At 37.5% G+C, this 18488-nt stretch overlaps 1 long non-coding RNA gene across 1 annotated transcript in view; it reads left to right on the top strand.

The window, feature by feature from the left end:
- Positions 1-18488, top strand: part of LOC131492027 (uncharacterized) — a 509746-nt gene that overhangs the window by 449499 nt on the left and 41759 nt on the right. Inside the window, exon 7 of the long non-coding RNA XR_009251788.1 lies at positions 4905-5001. This is a non-coding gene — a long non-coding RNA (uncharacterized LOC131492027). The remainder of the gene's footprint in view (positions 1-4904; positions 5002-18488) is intronic.

The following is an 18488-nucleotide window of genomic DNA, read 5'->3' on the forward strand; positions in this document are numbered from 1 at the left end:
AGGTATCCCATAATAAAAGTACATAAAAATGGTCAACAAAATGGAAGTGTCAATAAAAATAGTCTCTATGATGACTTCTAAAGGATGCTTGCTGCTGACCTGGCTTTTATTTCTTCTTTAAATATTAATTGTTGATTTGCTGGTTTGAAAGCTTAGCTTTGAGCACAGAGAGGTCTATAGCTATGAATTTCTGATTCGTTTTTTTATTTGAAAGAGAAAACTAGATTCCACTACTCTCCTGAGAGTGTTGGGGTTCGTGTGCTGGTTCCACCTGTATGTAATATGTTGTTACTGCACTTGCTGAGTCTTCGTGTCTTGTTTTAGTACATCGTTGTGCTAGGGATATTGGTGAGGAAATTTCCGCATGAAAGATAGTAGAGCAATAAAAAGGAAAAAGTAAAGAGCAAAGGCAGCACTTTCCATTCTGAATGTGTTTTTTCTTAATCCTATCTCAACTCCTCACACATCCCAAGGAGGTAGTTCGATATAATGGAAATGATAAACTTTGGTGTGCAACCATTTTTGACCCTGCAATTTAAAAGTGATATGATCTCCAGGAAGATTCTCCATCTGTAAAATTGAGGATAATATCAATCTGGCAAGGATTTTGTGAGAATTAAGTTCAGTAATGTGTACAAAACCAGTATCAGCCATTAAAGCATATATCTTGTGTATTCATAAAACCTCTGGTTGCACCTTAGTTCTCCTATCCTTAAATATCTGTAACTACTCACCTATGTATTTGTTTTTTATGTTGCTCAAGGATATGCTCCTTTGAGAGCTGCCTTAAGTATTTTTGGGAAGAGTGAGCGTGTGATAGTTATTAATTTATTGCTTCTCAGCACCAAACCCACACTTCTTTGTCCTACGTTGTGCTGTTGGAGCTGGACTCAACAACATTTATTCTTTGCCTGTGGCTCAATGTTAAGTTCTGCCAATGGCAAAGCACAGAGGGAGGTTCCCTGCATTGCTACTTATGTTCACCTTAACAATTCTCTTCTACTCCATCAGTTGTTAACCACATTTTATCATCATGAACGAGCATAGTTAACAGTTCTATATTCTCTGTGCAAATTACTGGTGTGGCTTCCCTGTCCTGACCAGGCCCTGATGGATACATAGAGAGTAAGTATTATAGACAGTATTGATTAATTTCAAATGACTTTTATTTAATAAATGTGAGGGACACCTGGGTGGCTCAGTCAGTTAAATGTCTGACTTCAGCTCAGGTCATGATCTCACAGTTTGTGAGTTTGAGCCCCGTGTTGGGCTCTATCCTGGCAGCCTGGGGCCTGCTTCAGATTCTGTGCCTTCCTCTCTTTCTGCTCCTCCCCCACTCACAGTCTGTCTTTCAAAACTAAATAAACATTAAAAATAAACATTTAAAAATAGTGTTTAGTAAATTGAGCCAGTTATTTCACTGGGAGTATAAAAATGAGTAAGACAAAGTCCCTCCTCTCAAGAAACTTACAGCATAGTTGATTTATAGAATCATGTTGTGGAAAGAATGTTTAAGATCAGTTTTCTAGTTTTCCAGCTTGCTTGTCAAACACCAATGGTAGGTCCCCTTTTATTCTGGTCTCCAACACTGCCATGAGAGACAAGTGTGGGTTTTTTGGCTTCACAGATTATTATCCTGTTATCCCTCCTCTGAAATAAGACCTACAGCCTTGTAATTTCTTTTATTGAAAAAAAAATCTAGGGGCGCCTGGGTGGCTCAGTCGGTTGAGCGTCCGACTTCAGCTCAGGTCATGATCTTGCAGTTGATGAGTTCGAGCCCCGCGTGGGGTTCTGTGCTGATAGCTCAGAGCCTGAAGCCTGCTTCCAATTCTGTGTCTCTCTTTTGCCTCTCCCCTGCTCATGCTCTGTCTCTCTCTGTCTCAAAAATAAAGATAAACGTTAAAAAAAAAATAAAAGAAAGAAAAAATCTACCTTCTGGTGTAATTGGTTAATCCAGCCAATATTTATTAGGTACCTTCCATGTACCAAACATGGTTGTCTATCCTAGGGTTGCACTTACGAATAAAAATAAAGATTCTCTGCCCTCACTGAACATGTGTTCTAGTGCAGAGGCAAAGAAGAAATAAGTCAACAAAGAAATAAAGAAGATAATATTGAGAGGGAAGGGAATAAACCTGGTGGTGCATAGCGAGTGGCTAAGGGAGGTAGAATACTTCTTTAGAGGAAGTGGTCATCAAAATCCTCTCTGAGAAAACATTATCGGGAATGGTTTGGCATGTCAGAGACCCAGTGGAAGCCCACGTATCTGGTCAAAGGTAGGCATGAAGGCAAGTGGTACAATATGAGGGTGCAGTGGTTGTAGGGATAGTATATGAGTATATATGGTACTATAATGAGGGTTTTAAGAAAGGAGTCCCATCATTTGCTTTGGGAGCCTGTCCACTGATTTGGGTACTACATGGGGGCTAGATAATTTTTAAATTTTTTTTAAGAGGCAAACTCTGTTATGCTCTTGACTTTTGCTGAGCCAGTGCTTAGTTAATCTGGGATATGGTGACACCAGATTGTTTTTATTTTACCTTTCATTCTTACAGAATGGAGTTCTTGAATCAGAATAGAGAAGTTTGCTTTTTTTCAGTTTTAAAAGTTGTCTTGTTGGTATTATCATGTATTTTTATCCAAATTATTTCTTTGACAGTGCTAGGTATGTATGAATTGCCTTTCAGAAATTGCCACAATTAAAAATCAGATGCAATGATTATGAAATCTCCAAGTGAACTTTAGAAATTAGCATTAGAGTTCTGGCACTAAGTGACACATGGAATTTCAGTTTCTTAGAATCATCAAAATTCTTTCATGCTTTTCCATATCAGATACCCTAGAAGGAAGGAAGGAAGGAAGGAAGGAAGGAAGGAAGGAAGGAAGGAGAGTGACAGGGAGGGAGAGAAGAAAGGGAGGGAGAGAAGAAAGGAAGGAAGGAAGAAAAGGAAGGAAAGAATGAACGAAGGAAGGGAGAGAGAGGAGGGAGGGAGACAAGGAGGGGAGGAAGAAAGGAAGAAAGGGAGGAGGAGGGGAGGGAAAGAATCCCCTTGATTCTGCAGTAAAATGCATAACCAGTCCTTTTGTTAACTAGGATTTATGGCAACATGTGTAGAGCCTGGAGCTGAGGAATAGGTTTGAAAACAATAGAGAAGCCTATGAGAGGTATTTCCTACCTATGCTGAGAAAAAGTTATATTTGTGTTAGAATACATCTAAAAATTAGGATAAATGAGTGTAGTTGAAAAATATCTCTCAAAAATTATAATACACATGAGGGATGGCTTCTTAAAAATTAGTATTAAAGCTTACCCACTATAGCAAAAATGTGGCAAAGTCCAAGAGGTTACAGTGATCGTGACTACAGGGGACCCAGATTTTCTGCAAGTCTGGGATACAGTGATAGTACCAGAGACTAGGGATACATTTGTGCTCAATTATAACATGTAGAATACTGCACTGGGCTCTATTAGAATTTGTTTTCTATTATATTTGGTTATAATAGGATCATAGAACATTTTGGTTACTTTAGAGAACGCCTGGTTCCCATCTGAAAGAATGGTTCTTTGTTTTTGCCAAAGTACTGACACAAGAAAACAACAATTCCCAAAGGGTCATTGTCTTCAGAAAGGTGAAATTGAGATGAATGCTTTCAAAAATGTGAAAATGAGAATAAGGAGGCCAGCGGGATGCAAATGGAAAGAGTGCTGTAGATCTGGCTGAGTGTCTACCCCATAGATGTTCTCCCCTTGATACTTAACTGCCCTGACCACAAGTTCCCTTGGGACAGCAGTGTGCCTATATGAGAAAAAGCTAAGCTCCACAGAGGCCTTGTAGCTATAGATAGTCGTGTGACCCAACCTTAGTCAGTGAGATGTAAATAGAAGTCAATTGGATTGGGATTCTGGAAGTGCTATTGCTGTCCTATTTTCAAATTTTTAAAAAGACAGTTTGAGCTGGGATGCATTCTTTTTGTGCCTTTGCCTTTTAGTTCCTAGAATGTGAATTTGAGACTGAAGCACCTTCTTGTAACCATGAGTCAACAACTAGGAAGAGGAAAGCCATGTAATAAGGTTGGGGGGACAGATGAAGAGGTCATGTGGGCATTACAGGGCCTAATGAAACTGCTGGACAGCCTGGGGCTGCTATCTCTGGACTCTGTTCTGTGAACAAAATTAAACCAAGTTTTACTAGGGTTTTCTTTACATGTAGAAGAATGCAGTCCTAACTGGTTGAGAAATCTGACCACAAAGATGAATGAATTTGACTTGATCCTTTACAGGAAATGTCTTTTATGAAGTCAGCGCTGTTGGATTAAACTGAGCCAAGTAAATGTCTAAGATGGCTTATTTGATCATTTGAACAAAACTTTCAAATAAATGTCATCAAGGAAAATGTACCCTATTTGTTTCAGTGGATTACTCACAGTAGGCCTCTCTTCTTACCAAATATCATAGTTCTTATTGACTGAAAAATAGGGGCTCAAATAAACCTCTACTGTCTTTTAACTTTGCGTACAGGCATAAGTGTACACACACACACCCACACACACACACACACACACACACACACACACAGACACACACACACAGAGAGAGAGAGAGAGAGAGAAATACATTAGGCTTTTCCTGTACATGAATACCTGAAACAAAATGTTATCTCTTTCCTTTTCCAGATCCCTCAAATGCAAGTAGGGTTATGAGCTTTTGGCTGTTTGCCTACCTTTTAGTGCAGATTACCTTTTAAGATGAGGGCCCTTAATCATAATGGATTTAGCCTGCACTGCTATACAATGCTGACAACCCATGTCTTATTAATGAGTACTTCAAGCATCCATTTCTGTATATCTTGTCTTATATGACAGGAAAACATACCAATAAATCTTCTCTCCTCTGTTCATCACAGGTTTGACAACAGGAGTGTGAACAAAGACAAAAGAGACATGAGGCTTAAAGAGATGTTGCTGCTGCCCCACAATGTATGTCCCATGTTGAAATCACAGGTAACTATCTATCTTACCATTGCTAAACATCAATACTAATTTTTTAAAAAAAATTGCTAGTGGGATCAATATCAGTTAATTCTACTGTGCCAAGAATGAGTAGAACTGATCCAAACCCGTATTTCATAAGGTCTGACTACCAAGGCACATGGTTTAGACACTGTTCTGCATTAAGGATCTTCCATCATCAATGATAAAATATTAAGTCTCTGTAAGTCTTTTAAATTCCATAGAAAACTTTAAAATAGTTCAAATCTATTAATTTTAGTGAGATTACCAGCATTATTTGTTGGTTCTTAGCAAGACGAATATCTATAATGCCCATGGATATTTCTTTCTAGTAAAATAGTGGTGTGTTGATAATTGCTGAAGATTTGTTTTGCTAAACCAGAATCTTGAGGGATCTACGTGTCTCCTCTTACCTGTCACCTCTTCCCACCTACCCTTTTAAAAATTCTCTCTCTCTGACCCCCTCCTCACAGTATTTAAAATTTTTCAGTTTTGCTCCATTCTTATCATTCTTACCTAATTTGAAACCACCACCATCATTCTCTAACTTAACCTTAATTAATAGTCTTCTAATTGATCTCCTTGTCTTTATTCACAATGGTTCTCCAATTTTTTTCACACTCAACACATGCAAACCTTGTTGTCAATTAATGGACTGTGTTTTGGAACAGTGTTAAGTTTACAGAACAAATGAGCATGTGTAGAATTCCCACACATTCCCACCCCCCATCTACAAATCCCCAATCATTTCCACAGTTGTGAACATCTGACATTAATTAGTGTGGTACAATTGTTATAATTAATGAAACAATATTAGAACATTATTATTAACTGAAGTTACATTAAGGTTCACTCTTCCTGTTACACAGTTCTGTGGGTTTTCACAAATGCATAATGTGATGTGTTCACCATTATATTATCATACAGAATGGTTTTACTGCTCTTCAAGTTTCCACTATGTCACCTATTCAACCCCCATCCCCACCCTGAGCTCCTGGTAACTACTAATCTCTTTATTATTTCCCTATTTTGCCTTTTCTAGAATATCATATATTTGGATTCAGTCTGTTGTCTTTTCAGACTGTCTTCCTTCATTTAGCAATATGCATTTAAAGTGTCTCCATATCTTTTAGTGGCTTGATAGCTCATTTCTTTTATCACTGAATAATATATCTTCGTCTGGATGTTAGACAATTTGTTTATCCATTCACCTGCTGAGGGACATCTTGGTTGCTTCCAGCTTTTGTTTAATTCACATATATTAAAATTTCTCTTAAGACTTCCTCTGTGACCCATATGTTGTTTAGCACATTGTTATGTAATATTCAACTCTGGGGATTTTGCTGCTATCTTTGTTATTGTTTCTAGTTTAATTCCATTATGGGCTGAGACCATGCTTTGTATGATTCTTATTCTTTTAAGTTTGGTAAGGTTTAATTCTTAGCCCAGCATGAAGTCTATCTCGGTAAATGTTCCATGTGAACTTGGGAGGAATGTGTATTCTACTGTTGTTGGATGAAGTATTTTGTAAATATTGAATAGATCAATTTGATTGATGGTGCTATTCAGATCAACTCTATCCTTATTCCTTTTCTAACTGCTACATCTATCAATTATTCATAGAGGGCTGTTGAAGTCTCCAATTATCATGGTTGATTCATCTATTTCTCCTTGTGGTACTATTAGTTTTTGCCACGTGTTTTTTTGATGCTGTATTGTTAAAAGCATGCACATTATGAACTGTTATGTGTTAAAGAATTGACCCCTTTGTCACTATATAATGCCCCTTTATTCCCCTTGATTTTCCACCCTCTGAAGTCCGCTTTGTCTGACATTAATATAGCTACTCTTGCTTTCTTTTAATTAGTGTTTGTATGGTATATTTTTCTCTATCCCTTTTACATTTACTCTATGTCTTTATGTTTAAAACGGGTTTCTTCTAGACAACACGTACTTGAGGTTTTTTTTAATCCACTCTGACAGTCTCTTATCTTTTAATTGGTGTATTCAAGCCACTATGAGACAAAGGGATTATTGATACAGCTGCATTAATATCTACCACGTTTGATGCCATTTTCTGTTCATTGCGTGTGTTCTTTTCTTTTTTTTATGTTTCCTCTTTTTCTGCCTTCTCTGATTTCAATTGAACATTTTATATGATCCTATTTTACCTTCTCTCTTTGCATGTTAATTCTACTTTTAAATTTTTTTGCTAGCTGTCCTTGAATTTTCAATATGCATTCACAACTAAACCCACTTGCAAATAACTCACTGTTCCATGTCATGGGTAGTGCAGCTACCTTGTAATGGAGTATTCCCATTTCACCTTTCTTGAGGCTTATCACGTTAATTTCACTTATCCGTGTAATGTAATCACCTAATGTATTTATTGTTGATGATTTTGCTTTATACTTATCTATTATATTAATGATAAGAAAAAACTTACAGATTTTGTTTTACCCTCATTTATTCCTTCCCTTACACTTTTCCGTTTTTGATGTAGATCCAAGCTTCAGACCTGTATCATTTTCCTTCTTTCTGAGGGTCTTTTTTTTTTAATGTTTATTTTTGACAGAGAGAGAGAGAGAGAGAGAGAGAGAGAGAGAACGGGGGAGGGGCAGAGAGAAAGAGAGACACAGAATCTGAAGCAGGCCCAGACTCTGAGCAAGCTGTCAGTGCAGAGTCGGATGCGGGGCTCGAACCCACAAACTGCGAGATCATAACCTGAGCCCAAGTTGGACATTTAGCTGACTGAGCCACACACATAGGCTCTTTCTGAGGGTTTTAACATTTTCTTATAGGGCAGGTCTACTGGTGACAAATTCTCCCAGCCTTTGTCTGGGAAAGTATTTCTCCTTCATGTTTGAAGAATAGTTTTACTGGATACAGATTTCTGATGTTGGGTTTTTTTTTTTCCTTTCAACGTTGTAAATATCTTGCTCTGTTCTCTTTTTGCTCTTGTGGTTTCTAACAAGAAGTTCAATGTAATTCTTTTCCTTGTTCCTTCATAAGTGAATGTTTTTCCAAGTTTTTTCCCACTCTTGTTGCTTCTTTCAACATATTCCCTGTGCCTTTGGTTTTCTACAGTTTGGATATGACATCTTTGGTGTGGATCTTTGTAATTTATTCTGCCTGATGTCTTCTAAGCCTCTTGGATCTGTGGTTTGGTGTCTGTCATTCATTTTAGAAAATTCTCAGACATCACTGCTTCACATATTTCTTTTGTTCCTTTCTCTCATCTTCTCCTATTCTCCTTTTTAAAAAAGTTTATTAAATATTTTGAGAGAGAGAGAGAAAAAGAGAGAGAGAGCAGGGAAGGGGCAGAAAGAGAGGGAGAGAGAAAGAATCAGAAGCAGGCTCCACATGGAGCCTGATGCAGGGGTCAAACTCACAAACCATGAGATCATGACCTGAGCTGAAATAGAGTCCGATGCTTAACCAACTGAGCCACCCAGGTGCCCCTCCTTCTCCTATTCTCCTTATATATACGTTACACCTTTTGAATTGCCCCAGAGTTCTTGGATACTGCATTTGTTTTTTAAAAATTCTTTTTTTTTCATTTTGAATTTCAGTTTGGAAAGTTAGTGTTATATCTCAGCATCACTGATTCTTTCCTTAGCCATGTCCAGTGTATTAAAACACACATTCTTTCTTTCTGTTATAATGCTTTTAATTTCTTGGATTTTACTTTGATTCTTTCTTAAGAGTTTCACACTTTTTTACTTATATTACTCATCTGTTCTTCCATGTTGTCTACTCTTTCTGTTAGAGTCCTTTACATGTTTGTCATAGTTTTTAAAAATCTTTGTCTGATAATTCCAAAATCTGCGTTGTACCTGAGACTGGTTCTGATGCTTTGTCTCCCAGACTGTGTTTTTCTTGCCTTTTAACACACTTTTCAATTTTTTGTTGAAAGCTGGGTGTGATGCATCACTTAACAGGAACCAAGGCAAATAGGCCTTTAGTGTGAAGCTTTATGTTAATTGGACCAAGAGCTAGCTGCGTTTAATATTTCCACAGACAAATGTGACAGAGGATTCGTTTTCCTCTAGTTTCTTTGTTTGCTTCCTTCCCTGTTGTGTTTGTATTTCTCTACGAACTTAAACAGGGCCTGTGTTTTGCAGGTCTCTTGATTGTAACCCACTGTCATTATTGATTGTATCTCAGTTTTTAGTGGGACTCAGTTCCTGAGCTGTGACCTTCAGAAGCATTTCTTAGTCTTTTTTTATTTCATTTTTTCCTCTGTGTCTCTAGATAGGAAGCCTAGTGAGCTGCAGTTGGATAATTGTGCTTCCTCCAGGTCAGATAAAGCTGTGGTATAGTAGTTTTCCCGGAGGACAGACTTTTGTTATGGAAAAGCTCTCATTGTATTTCAAAAAGGTAACTTTTGCCACCCCCCCCCCCATCTGCCTGGAATAGGAGGGGTTTTGCTCAGACCTTCACTTTGAATACCTGCTGGGGTTCTTAGATAAAACCCACAAAAGCATGGAGGTCCCAACAAAAACTGAGCCCACAGAATTTTTAAAAATTTTTCAAAAGTATTTGATCAAATAGGAAACATATTTGCAATATGTATAACACAGGAATTAATACATAAAGAAAACTAATAAAATGATGGTTTTAATGAACATTAAGACAAAATATGTGAATAAGAGATTCACCAAAAAGATGTATCTTTAAATATATTTCAAAAGTTAACTCTTGGCAACTCTTTTTTTGTTGTTGTTGTGGTAAGAACACTTAACATGAACTCTATTCTCTTGATGGATTTTTAATTGTGCAAACTGTACTGTTAACTACAGGCACATATTGTACAGCAAATATCTAGAATCTATTCATCTTACATAACTGTAACTTTATACCCACTGATTAGCAACACCTCATTTTCCCCTCTCCCAGAGGCAGTAAGTGATAGGAACTTAAATGGTAACTTTGATGAATTGATGCAGGCTGAGTATGGATTAGCTTGGGAATTAAAAATATGAGAAGATATTCCTGGAAGTTCTAATTCTCAAGCGAAGCTGTACTCAACCTTCAGCAATTTGTCACCATTTAAGTGATCCCATCAGTTACTATCTGCAGGGACTTCTGTTCCTGACTTGTTGATTTTGCTGTGGTTCTCTGTATTCTCCTGTCTCCCCAAATTTTGGAGTAGTGGTTTGCCCTGTGACATCACTTCTCTGCTGGATCTGAGAAAAGTCATTGGTCTTCAATTTGTTCAGCTTCTTTTGTTGTTGTGGGATGGGAGTGATGACTTCCAAACTCTTTAGATGGAGCTGAAAGTTCTAGGTTTTTTTAGTCGAATAATTTTTTAATAGTAGCTTTTTTGAGATATAATTCACATACCATGCAATTTACCCATTTGTAGTGTACAATTTGATGATTTTTCGTACATATTTACACATATGTATAATCATCACTGCAATACATTTGAGAACATTTTCATCACCTCATAAAGAAAACCCATACCCTTTAGCTGTCACTCACTAGCACTCTCACCCAAACCTAAACAGCTACCAATGAACTTTCCATCTTTCTGTATTTGCCTACCCTGGACAGTTCATATAAATGGAATTATATATGTGGTCTTTGTGACTGTCTCCTTTCACTTAATATTTTCAAGATTCACCCATATGGTAACATGTATAATGCTTCATTCTTTTTATGGATAGTAAAATAACAATATGCAAAAATATCAAATTATATTCCACTGTATGCTATGCCATATTTTGTTTATCCATTCATCAGCTGATAGGCATTTGAACATTTGAATTATCACCATCTTTTGGTTATTATGAATAACACTTCTATAAATATTTGTGTACAAGTTTTTATGTGGTTGTATGTTTTCATTTCTCTTAAGAATATACCTAGGGGGGCGCCTGGGTGGCGCAGTCGGTTAAGCGTCCGACTTCAGCCAGGTCACGATCTCGCGGTCCGTGAGTTCGAGCCCCGCGTCAGGCTCTGGGCTGATGGCTCGGAGCCTGGAGCCTGTTTCCAATTCTGTGTCTCCCTCTCTCTCTGCCCCTCCCCCGTTCATGCTCTGTCTCTCTCTGTCCCAAAAATAAATAAAAAACGTTGAAAAAAAAAAAAAATTAAAAAAAAAAAAAAAAAAAAGAATATACCTAGGAATGAAATTTCTCGTTCATAATATAACTCTGTATCTAACCTTTTGAGAAACTACCAGAGTGTTATCCTAAATGGATATACCATTTTCCATTCCAACTAGTAGTCTATGAAGGTTCTGGTTTCTCCACATACCCACTAACACTTGTTATTATCTGACTTTTGATTAAGTCATCCTCCTAGGTGTGAAATGGCATCTCATTGTGGTTTTCACATGTATTTTCCCCATTGCTAATGCTGTTGAGAATTTTCATGCATCTGCTAGCTATTTGTATATTTTCTTTGAAGAAATGTGTAGTTACGTGCTTTGCCCATTTTTAATTATATTATTTGTCTTTTTATTAAATTGTAATATAGTTTTCTGTATAGTTTAGATAAAAGTTCTGCATAAAATATGTAATTTATACATATTTTCACCCTTTATTTTAATTATTTTGATAATTTCCTTTATAGTTCCATTTACAGTAGCATCAAGAAAAATAAAATACTTAGTAGTAAATTTAGCAAAGGGAGTATAAAATGTATACTCTGATAATTGTGTTTGAAAATTAAACGGAAAAACATCACATATTCATGGGTTGGATTTCTTGATATTGTTAAGATGGTAACCTTCCCCAAAATGATTTACAGATTCTACACAATCTCTATCAGAATCCCAACTGGCTAGTTGTTGAAATTGACAAGCTGATTCTAAAATTCATCTGGAAAAAGGATCTAGAATAGCCCAAACAATTTTGAAAAACAACAACAGAAACAACAACAACAACAACAAAATTGGAGGACTCGTACTTCATGATTTCAAACCTTTACATAATAAGACAGTAGTCAATGCATTGTGGTACTGGTATTGTGATACACATATAGATCAGTGAAACAAAATTAAGAGTCTAAAGAAAATCTCATATATTTGTGGTCAACTGATTATTGGCAGAGGTGTCAAGACCATTAAATGAGAGAAAATAACCTTTTCTTTTTTTCTTTAAATGTTTTATTTTGAAAGAGAGAAAGAGACAATACAAGCAGAGATGGAGAGAGAGAATTTCAAGCAGGCTCCATGCTCAGTGCAGGGCCCCATATAGGGCTCGATCCCACAACTATGAGATCATGACCTGAGCCAAAATTAAGAGTCAGACACTTAACCTACTGAGCCACCCAGGTGCCCCAAAATAACCTTTGCAACAGTGGTACTGGAATAACTGGATAGTCACATGTAAAAGAATGAAATTAGACACTTACTTCATACCATATAAAAATTAACTCAAAATGACTCAAAGATCTAAAGGTAAGAGATAAAATTATAGAACTCTTTGAAGAAAACAGGGATAAATTATCATGATCTTGGATTTGTCAACAAATTCTTAGATATGACACCAAAATCATAAGTAGCAACAAGAAGAACAAAGAGATAAATTGGACTTCATCAAAAATCCTAATCTTTTTTTTTATTTTATATTTTTATTTTATATTTATTTTATTTTATTTTATTTTTTTAGAGAGAAAGAGAGCACGAGCAGGAAAGAGTGGCAGAGGGAGCGAGAGTGAGAATCTCAAGCAGGCTCCATGTTCAAGTGGAGGAGCCCAATGCAGGGCTCCATCCCATGACCCTGGGATCATGACCTGAGCCAAAATGAAGAGTCAGACGTTCAACCAATTGAGCCACCAGGTGGCCTCAAAAGTTCTAATCTTTTTAAAAAGAAAATCTGATGAAGCCATTCTCTAGCTCAATATTTTTCAGTAGATCCCTATTGCCTTGAGATAGAGCCCAAACTCCTAAGCATATCATATTTGCTTCTTCATTTAAAAATGCCATCTACAGGTGCTTGGGTGGCTCAGTCTGTTAAGCATCCAACTTTGGCTTAAGTTATGGTCTCACGGTTCATGACTTGGAGCCCCATGTCAGGCTCTGAGCTGTCAGTTCAGAGCCTGTGCTGACAGCTCAGAGCCTGAAGCCTGCTTCAGATTCTGTGTCTCCCTTTCTCTCTGCCCTCCCCCGCTCACGCTCTCTCTCTCTCTCTCTCAAAAATAAATAAACATAAAAAAAATACTTTTAATTATTTAATTAATTCTAAAGAATTAAATATATTTTAATGTAAAATAATATCTAACTACATATCTGTTTACATATTGATATCTATTTAGCATGCCTGGGTAGTTGTGTGGGCATGTTTTAAATTGTCATTTACTTATTTGTATACATATTTATGAAAATATTTATTACTTATAAAGTTTACTTATATATTAAATCACAGAAGTTCATGTCATCTCTAAAATATGTAAATAAACATAATAATAGATACATAACCATTTTTATTCCTCAAAGGCTTACCTTATCCTGCTTTCTGCTTTGATTAGATGTTAGTTTTCAGACTGAGTCTTTTTGAGAGCTGTATTTCATACTTGACATTCCACTTCCATGAAGTACCTGACTCAGGAAATAGTTGGTATTTTCCATAGGGAGCTCAAACACAGAGAAAAGGTGTGAGCATACTCCTGGGATTGTCACTGAAGTAAGAACTCTGAATCTGTAAATCTACCTCCCTCTCACCTAACCCCTAATAGATCAAACCAATAACAACATGAGAGGGAGAGGCAAGGGGAGGACCATCTGTGGTTTGATAGTGGTTTCACTATATTATTATGTACTTATAAAATGCTTGACTATTTTACTTATTCATATTTTTAGGATTACTATATACCAGCAGTGTAATTATCACCCTGTATTTTATATATATATATATATATATATATATATATATACACACACACATTGTCTTCTCTCTTAGGGTTCACAGTCTAGTGAAAGAAGAGACAGACAAGAAAATAAGCAACTATAATAGAGTTTGATAAGAACCATAGTAAAACAAGAAGTATATGCTTTCAGAAGATGTGGGGGGATATCTACTTGGGTTATAAAGGGAGTGAAGAAATTGTGTCCTGAAGGAACATACATCTGAGGAAACATCTGCATTGGTTAAGCGTTGGCAGGCAAAAAAGAGGGATGGTTGGTGTTGGAGGATGTTATAAGCAATGCCCAGACTTCCTTTTGGGACTTTTCCTACTGCTGACTGGATAGCTTTCAGCTGTCAGGCCTTTCTGGACTTTTCCTTTGGAAGTCTGTACTTGCCAAAGGTCACATCATATTCCTAAGGGCAACCTGCCTCCATTGACTGGCCTCTGCAAGAACATAAAGGTCTGGTCCACTCTCACAAATAAGTGACAACTCTGAGGAGCCTTCCTAGCTTCAGAGCTCCCTATGGAGTCAGTTGAAGCCTTTGATGAGACTATATCACAACCCAACTTTCTAATCAACTCATTTCTCTTTCCTTTCCTTCCCTTCCTTCCCATGCCACAGCTCTTGATCCTAAGAGAAATCCCTAAGAAAGTCTCTGTACTTTATGTCTCACAAATCTGCTTCCTGGGGAGCCCAAATTTTATCAATTGGTACCAGAAGTGTTGTGGGAACACAGACACTAAGATGAGATGCAGAAGCTGTACCACGTATCAGTTAGTTGGCAGTGATAACTCCATCATTGAGTGGAACATGAATATATTCCATTCACACATGAATATGGATATCCCTGGCACAAGGTAGATTTTTAATAGTTAAAATTTTTTATCAGTAGTGAATTGGAAAGAGTATACCAGTTGTTTCAGTTACATACTGCTATATAATAAATGACTCCAAAATTAAGTGTACTAAAACAGAATTTTGTGGATTTCCTATGCTTACCTGGATACAGTGGGGCTTCCATGCTCTTGTCCTGTGGCGTTGACCAGTGCTATAGGCATCTAGAAATTCAGTTTGGCTAGATGTCTAAGATGGTTTGCTCACCTGGCTTGCAGTTGATGCTGTTAGCTGAGAGCTCAGATTGGGCTATGGAGAAGTGTACCTATATGTGGTCTCTGTGTGTGGTTTGGGTTTCTCATGATATGTAGTCTAGGGTCAGAGAGGATGTAGCCTAAGAGCAAGTGTTCCAAAGACCCTGGCAGAAGGTAGAAAGCTTCTTATAGCCTTAGTTTAGAAGCTATACAGCATGACTTCTACTGTACTCTATTGGTCAAAAACAAGTCATGGGGCTAATCCAGATTCAAGCAAAGAGGACAATGCAAAGATGTGAATACTTGAAGATGTGTTTCACTGGGAGGAGGGAGTATCTTTGGTGTCTATTTACCATACTGGGGGCAATATATCAATTATTTGAGAAATCTTTGTGTGTATAGGTAGATGTGCGTGTCTGTGTGTGTGTGTGCATGTGTGTGTATATGTAGAGGGAAAGATAATTATAAGGACGGTTTAATTGGGTGACTTGCTAAGCATGATTTATATTTTGGAAAAATATATAAAAAGCAGACAGTATTTAATTAGTAATATGAATATGAAAGTCATAGGGCCTGCTTTGTAGTATGTAAAAAGGCTTTCATTCCAGGCAGAGGAAAGAAAAATCATACGATATTTTATCCTAAGGACATAAAGATATATGGACTAAAGGATACGTGGGCCCATTTAAAACCCAGATGAATTCTGGAAAATAATACCAGAATGTAAACTCAACTTTGACTACTATAAACTCAGCTGTATACCGTAACTTGACACCATTACTACAGCAGATTTGCATGGCCTCAGGAACATGGTATGGCCTTTGATCAGATATTAACTCTCTCACTCACTGTCATAATGTAGTCTGAAGAGACCTGGACTGTCGGAAGACATGACACTGGTGCCTATGTTGATAACATGCTAATTGGACCAGATTATCAACAAGCAACCAGTATGTTGGGGGCATCATTAAAATGCACATGCTCTAGAAGGTGGGAAGTAAATTCTATGAGGTTTAAGTGGTTCAACATATTAGTTAAATATATAGGTACCCATCAGTCTGAGATATTTCATGACATCCTATCCAATGTAAGGACAAATCATTGCATGTCACAACTCCTTCCATGCAGAAGGAAGCCCAATGTGCAGTGGGCCTCTTTGGGTCACAGAGGCAGATGATCTCCCTTTGAGGTTTATAATACCTCCCATATACTGAGCGACTTGAAGAGCTGCCATCTTTGACTAGGGACAAGAGCAGGAAAGTATTCTGTAGCATTTCAGGTTGCAGTTCAAGAGGCTTTATATTTGGGCCATATGATCAAGAAAATGTAACATTGGTAGTATTTGTGGTGAGAAAAGATGCTGTATGGAGTTATGGCAAGCCCTAACGGGAGAACCACCACGCACACTTTTAGGATTTTGGTGCAAGACTTTACCATTGGCAGTGGAGAATCAACATACTTTGAAAAATAGTTCTCACATTGATAATGGGTTCTGGTAAATATGGATGACCTGACTATGAGTCATCAGGTGCATGAATCACAAGTGCCCATCATAAAATGGGTTCTGTCATACTCATCAGGCGATAAGATCTGGCAAGCCTAGCAACAATTCATAATGAAATGGAAGCTGTGTGTTCACAAATGGGGATGAAAAAGGGTAGGGACCACAAGTAAGCTGAACAGTTCATGATTCAGACTCTGATATTATCCTCCTCTTGTACCTACACCTCTCCTTAGATCACACCTATGTGTAACCCCATAGGAGGTCCCTTGTGCCCAGCTGACTGAGAAAGACAAAAACCAAATTCGGTTCATGGATGAGTTGGCTTGGTTGGGGCAGAGCCCTGTATTTCACCCTACTAACATTTTAAGTTATCTCTAGTAAAAGAGGCCTATGAGGATTTTATGTGAAGAAATATCTAAGGAAGAAAAGGGGTGGACTTCAGTAGAATATTGGATGAATCAATAGATCCTATCTTCCAGATTTATGGATTGACTGGGAGTTCTTTTAGCTGACAGCCATTAGTCATTATTCCTCTAAAGAAATTTCCCTCATTTAGAGAGAGATTCCATGTCCAACATCATGTTCCTTTCCCTGGTATAGCATTCACTCAGTGACTGAGCTATGTGGGAGTATAAAGGCCTATTCCCCTCTTTACAGTGGGGGACAACTTGAAAGGGCCACCCTAGTTTTAGAATTCCCCATGGGTTAGCGGAGACCTTTGTAGAAATTGAATAGGAACCTGGCTTCTGCTACCTAATTTTGTTCCTTCCCTTCCCTTCCCTTCCCTTCCCTTTCCTTCCCTTCCCTTCCCTTCCCCATCCTCCTTTACCCTTCCCTTTCCCAGGTATTCATCCTGAGAGAACTCTTTAGTAAGTTTTATGCACACTAACCTTCATCTTAGAGTCAGGGAAACCTATCTACAATAGCTTGAGTTCAAGCAAGAGGGAACACTTTGAAGTCATGCTTGAGCAAGATGCATTCATTTTTTTCTAGAGTCAAAAAGGTGACTTAGTAGGAAAAGATGAAATTAGAGAAGTAGCCAAAGGCCTTGAAGGCCATTTTCGTACTTTGGCTCTATGCTAAGTATAATATGTAGCAATTGAAATGTTTTAAATGAGAGAAAGGGAAATCGGACTCATATTTTAGAAAAATGACTGAAAGCATAGTGGGAAAAAAGTAAGACTGGACACAGGTGTTGTAGTTAGGAGACTTTCATAGTATTATGTAACAGAAAGGAGAAATCCACTTCCTGAGCTAGAGAATTGACATGGAGGAGGGGGGAAGTTGATGGATTTGAGTTACTTAAGAGATAGAATTGGGTGATGTTCTGTTTCCTTGCTTGAATGGCTGGGTAGATAATATTCTATTCACAGTTATGGAGAATACAGAAGAAGAAGCAGATATGTGGGAGAAAAGCAATGAGTTTAGTTTAGCTATGGTGGGTTTGGGACATTCAATTGAAGATGTACAAAAAGTAGTTGGATATGCAATCTATAATACAGGGCAGAACTCTAGGTTAAATATGTGTTTCAGTGTATACCAACGGTGAGGCTAGAGGAACAGATGGGAGAATAAGTAGAGATAGGAATAGAGGGTATAAGACAACCCTTGAGGAGTAGAAGATTGAAATAGTTTGCAAAATAAAAGGGCTTTCAGAGAGGTATTGTGAGTAAGTGGTAAAATGTAGTAGGTACAATGTAGGAAGCCCTGGAAAGAAAACAGGTCAGAAAACAGAAGGAAAAGCAGGAGAAGGAGGAGGAGTGGGAAGGACAAAATGGCTCTACTGAGTATTTAAGCAAGTCAACTACTGAAAAGTACATGTTGAGTTTAGCAACAAAGAGAGGGATTTGTTCTTATGTATTAATATTCTGAAGCAATGTGATATTATTTTGATAGCAGTTGTTCTCAATGACCCTCAAGTTCCCTTCAAGCCCTCAAACTCTATGAAATTGTTTGAGTTGTGTGCAGTCATCTCAGCAAAGAGCTCAGCCTAAGAAATCAATAAATTGGATTCAAACAAATATTCTCA

Source organism: Neofelis nebulosa, chromosome 12 (assembly GCF_028018385.1).
Source record: "Neofelis nebulosa isolate mNeoNeb1 chromosome 12, mNeoNeb1.pri, whole genome shotgun sequence".
Taxonomy (NCBI): domain Eukaryota; kingdom Metazoa; phylum Chordata; class Mammalia; order Carnivora; family Felidae; genus Neofelis; species Neofelis nebulosa.